Below are 6,014 nucleotides of genomic sequence, written 5' to 3' on the forward strand. Positions count from 1 at the left end.
GGCAAATCGCCATGGCTTCGGGGAAACCCGTTGAGATAATAAAGGGAAAGTTGTTTTGGGTGGTGACATGGATGCTTATTTGGAAGAGTTTGTTAGTGTTTTGATTTATGCTAATAGATTAAGGAGAAGTGTTCTTGTTGATATTATTAGTGTTGCTACTGTTTATCAAGCTGCTTTGTTTCTTGAAGGATTGGCTCAGTTTCTTATTGGTTTTAGGGATCATGATTTGGTGTTTGTTGTTCAACATTGCAAGAATGTTTCTTTTGAGGGGAAAGATAAAGATTTTTGTCGTTATAGATGTCATTGATGGAAGAAAATAATTAATTTTGTTATCACAATGTTTAATCCCTTTTCTTTTTTTGTTGTTTTGGTTGGTATATAATAATGTAATGTGTATGATAGAGTGTGAAATTGAAGTGGAGTTGTTTCAAGTGAATTTGGAGAGATGAATATTGAGATGGCACAATTTTTGTGGTTGTGATATATAGTTTCAATATGGAACAGTAAAAATTACTAAACATAAAAATTTAAATAAGTAGTTAATTATAAATGATCCAATCTCAGATTTTTTTCCTAGTGAGGCTAGCTAGCCTTAAGTTGTTGGATGATCTGATTCTAGAGATCAACAAGTGATTTCTCCTATGCAAGTGCTTCAGAAATTAATTGCTTCTATTTGTAGAATTAGCAATGTTTGGCTTAAGCTCTTCCATCTCTAATTTGTTATGATCACATTGTGCATCAATCTTCTTATGCTCAACAACGAGTTCATTAATATTTTGGCCCTAAATGTAATGTAATGTTTAGAATGTAGTAGTATAAATATTTTTTGAATGTCTTCTTTGCTTTGTGTTCAAGTTAATAATTTGATGTTAATTATTGTATTTGATTTTTGTTTTTGAGTAGGAATTGATACCATAGCATTTTGCAAGGATTTATATATAGTCTAGTTTTTGACAGGAAAATAACTTCACATTATCTCATTTGCTTAGTTAATATATATACCTATAAGAAGTAGATATGATTAAATATGAACAAATTTTAGCTAAAAAACAAGTTGGTACGAGTGAAAGTTACCTAGGGATGAGAAAGTAGCAGTAACTTTCATGCAATAGTTTGATTCATAGAATAAGGAAACGTGTTGGTTCTTTGTACCTTGAACATTAGTTTGAATGATACATGTGGATTTGTACCTTGAACATTTTAAGTTCATTAACTATCTTCATTATTATTGCAGCAACCTATAACATTACATCAAGATGGGTGATTAGATAGTAGATTTGTTTGTTTCTCCTCCACCAATTGTCCTGAACACAACTACTATGTTACCACCTAGAACAAAAGGTCCTAAAAACCAATCGTTTGTTTGGAATGGTTTCACAGTAGATCCTAACTTGGATGAGACATCTATTTGCAACCATTGTAGCAGGAAGCTCAAGTGTGATAATGGGACGAGTTATTACTTAAAATGTGCAACTTCAAGGATATGTGCTAATGAAGAGTACATGCACCACTATACTCCAGTCGATTTTGATTCACTTTGGAATCCTTCTCCAACACCACTATACTCCATAATTAGTTCATCCAAACGGGTTTTCAACAAATCTTTTAATTTGGTTGCATCAAATGAATTAAAGTTCTGAGTGATCAACCAATTGACAAACTTAATTTGTTCCTGGGGTCTAAGACAGAAAAAATCAACAACAACATGTTCAAATTTTCATATTTCCCCCAATATTTGTCATACTTTGTTTTCATCCTATCAGCCATTACTTTTAAGCACATATCCTTGAAGTTGCACATTTTAAGTATTTTTTCACCTATATGCATGTACTCTTCATTAAAAACCAAGTTATTACAAGACATTAGTCTTTTCTTCAATTGTTTGATTCCAAGATCATTTGATGAGGCATTGTCAAGTGTCACAATCAAAACACGATTCAGCCCCCAATTAGTCAAGCACGAATCAATTGTGTTTGTCATAACATCTGCTTGTGACCCGGGACTTGGCAAAATGTTAAAACCTTACTTTGCAAGTTCTAATTATTGTCAACAAAGTGAGCAGTGACACACATACATATAAGACAAATTTTGGATAGATGTTCATGTGCCGGTAGTGAGGCAACTTCAAGGATAAGTGCACATATCCTTGAAGTGTGATAATGAAGAGTACATGCAACTTCAAGGATATGTGCTTAAAAGTAATGGCTGATAGGATGAAAACAAAGTATGACAAATATTGGGGAAAATATGAAAATTTGAACATGTTGTTGTTGATTTTTTCTGTCTTAGACCCCATGAACAAATTAAGTTTGTCAATTGGTTGATCACTCAGAACTTTAATTCATTTGATGCAACCAAATTAAAAGATTTGTTGAAAACCCGTTTGGATGAACTAATTATGGAGTATAGTGGTGTTGGAGAAGGATTCCAAAGTGAATCAAAATCGACTGAATTTGATTTAAGTGGTAAGGAAGATCTTTATAGTTATAATAGATTTTTAATGAGCACTAGTTCATCCTCTACTAAAAAGTCTGATTTGGAAAGGTACTCGGAAGAATCTTTAAAGAGTCGGTCATCTACCAACTTTGATGTTTTAAACTGGTGGAGGTTAAACTCAAGCCGTTTTCCAATTCTTGCAAAGATAGCCAAAGACTTGCTTGCCATACCTATCTCCATAGTGGCCTCTGAGTCTACTTTTAGTACCGGAGGACGAGTGATTGACGAATACCATAGTTGCCTCACACCTCAAACGGTTGAAACTCTAGTTTGTACTGCTAGTTGGCTTAAAGGATTGCGTAAATCGTCTTCAATAAGTGATTCACTTTTAGTTGAGGATTTCAAGGAGCTTGAGATTTTAGAGGAAGGTAACATTGTATATGCTTTAATAGTTGAATATAAGTTAAGAATTGTTAAATTATGATTTGATAAGTAACTATTTTATTTTTCTTCAGAAATAACTTCTATGAAATTTGGTGGTGCTTGTTCGGTTCATGTTTCTCTTGGTGAAGATTGAGAATTGACAAAACTAGAACTCTGACATTGAATAAGCTTTCTGTTGATAAAAACTTGATTGGGGTTTTTGCTAAGGGTGTAGAGAAGGGATTTTAGGACTGAGAATTAGGACGCATAAGCTTACATTAAATTACATGTGAGGTATGAATTGAATTTAAATTACATTAAATTTGAAGTGATTATGGAAATTGATGAGAATGAAAATTTCAACTTGGATGCAGGGGACGCAATCGATGCGGCTGTAATTGCAATTGTCAAACTGTTGCGGAGACTTCAAAAACCTTTTTATTGCGTTTGCAATTACAATTGTCGACACAATTTTAGAACTATGATATTTGGTTAGACCAGAATGCTGGCCTTTAAAGCATCTTTTCTTTGATTTTGCAATGAAATAGTAACATATTTATATTTTTTATCTTGCTCACTTATTAGAGATGTTATAAGTGTGTTTCCATATATGAACAGTCAAGATGATGAACTGCCTTGTTATATTGACAACCTTGTTACATTGTTGATTCTCTCTATCTCCTTGTTCTTTTACTGTTTTTGTTCTAGCATGAACTATTTTTATGTTTGTTGAGTTTTACTACTACACCTAAGAATTTTTACTCATGTTATGTGTCACTTGAAGCTAGATAAAATTGAAAATTTATTGTGAGACTTGAACTATTCATTAAGTTACATTTTTTTGTAATTGTTCTTGATATAGTTAGTATATGACTTTTGAAGTTATTGACTCAATTAGTCGCATGAATCCCTTTATACTAGCAAATGCTTAAATTCAACTTACTTGTTTCTTTGATGAAGGGAGATGCTTCAAAAATTTACTTATATTTTGTGATTTTGAGTCGGTTTGAGAATTTTATCGATTTTTTATATATAGCTGGTTTTTAAACTACGAATAAATTGTTTTTTTTTTAAATAGATATTTAAAAATAATTAAATTTTAATTGATTTTGAGAAAAAATCGATTTTAAAATTGATTTTTTAAGATAAGTTGCATGAAAAAACAAACCAGTTATTTAACCATAACCAATTTTAAACCAAATAACAGATTTGGTTATAAATCCAAATCCATATATTGGTTTTTAAATGGATATGGTTTTGTTTTTTTTTCTAAAAACCAACCATGCACAACCCTAGTGATTGATGTGTGAATATGTGATGGTTAATATTGACATGATTATGTGTTTTATGATTGATAATATGGGTTGCTACATGTTATGAATTTTATTAATGATAATATGTTTTGAGTATGCTCCGTGATAAGTATGAAAAATTATTAATGTGTAATATGTATTAAAAGGAGAGTCTTTTAATAGCTACATTTACATAATGAATGTTAAGACAAAGGTTAATTAAGAATGTTAATTATGATTCTAAAAAGTTGTATTAATTTAACTTGTGCTTTTGAGTGAATTAATTCAAAGATAGGAATCCAGCAAAATAAAGAAATCAGATAAAAACTGAATAGATAAAGAAACAATAACATTTTAGATAAAACAAAGAATGTTCTCCAAAATCAAGACTGATCATCACAACCTCAAGATCAATCAGTCTCCACTAGTTTAGAAAAGATTCTGCCTCTGAATTTCATGATAATGTTATCAGTACTTGACAAGGAACAAAAAGGATCCATTCTAGTCAAATAAGACATTCAGATCACTAAGATAAAAGCTCATGAAACAAGCAAGTTAAAACAAGTATGAACTTCTCCAACTTAACTGTCAAGAAAGTTAGTCAATCTTGGTATGTACAAAGTCATCCAGATTGATCAAGAAGTCGTCCAGAATGATCAACCACTGAACCTCAAGATTGATCATCAATCTCCAGAAAGTTCAAAAACTGACAGTCCAGATTGATTATTAATCTTCGTTTCTGCAGAAGTTCAGTATCAATCTCCTTATCTCTGCAGAAGCTCATCATCATTCTCCAAATTGATTTAAACATAATCGAGCCTCCAGATCAATGATTAAGCATCAACAAATCTATGAGAAGCATAAAGGATCATTAAACATAAAATAAATCTGATCAAGAATGAATAAACCAACCCAGTCAAACAAAATTCAAAAAGTATTCAAAGGCTGATTATTTTTATTCACATATATTGTAGTTTTGGTCAAAAAGACAGAGCACTACCAGCAATTCTTTTGACCATCATTAAATGCTCTAAAATGCCTATAAAAGAAAGGCCAATGCTCAGGATAACTGCAGAAGTTCAAGTGCTACCAAGACTTACATATCATTCACATTCATATATTTGAAATTCTCATTTTCTCAAAGAAAGATTCAGTTCTGATTATACACATTACTTTGTTATTATTGTACTGAATTCTTTGTAAAGAATTGAATCTCAAAAAAGAATTGAGACATCTCAAATTCTTTCAAAACAATCTCATCATTATTGTAAAACTCAAACTATAAAAGTTTAGTATAGTTTGAATAGATTGTTTGAAATCCTATCAAGGCTGATAGGTGAATTGATTAATTCTCTTTCCGGGTAGAAAGAAATAGAGCTTGTAATATATAAAGGCTGATTTGAATTAGATGTTGTAAAACCAAGAAGGTTCTTTGTTTTAAACACTTAGTGAAAAAACTCACAGCTGTGCGGACTGGACGTAGCCCAAGTTGGGTGAACCAGGATACATCCTTGTGTGGTATTCTTTCTCTTATCTCCTTATTTATTAAGTCTGATTAAGTACTTGAATTAAAACATAAACTGAATTTTTGTTTTTCAAGCTAACCAAGAACGTTCTCCGTTTTCTGGTAAAAACTAAGAACGTTCTATGTTTTGTGTTTTCGTAACCAAGATCATTCTTGAGTTAAATTCTTAAGTTTTTTTAAGAATTTTTAAATAGGAACATTTACAATTCAAACCCCCTTCCTTGTAAATCGACCTTACTACTTCAGTATGCTCATGCATTCTATAGTTAGTGGTGACTGTGATGAGATACGAGATGGTTCCATGAGTTGATTGGTCCATCTTATCTTTACGAGAATTT

This window comes from Cicer arietinum, chromosome 5 (genome assembly GCF_000331145.2).
Source record: "Cicer arietinum cultivar CDC Frontier isolate Library 1 chromosome 5, Cicar.CDCFrontier_v2.0, whole genome shotgun sequence".
Taxonomy (NCBI): domain Eukaryota; kingdom Viridiplantae; phylum Streptophyta; class Magnoliopsida; order Fabales; family Fabaceae; genus Cicer; species Cicer arietinum.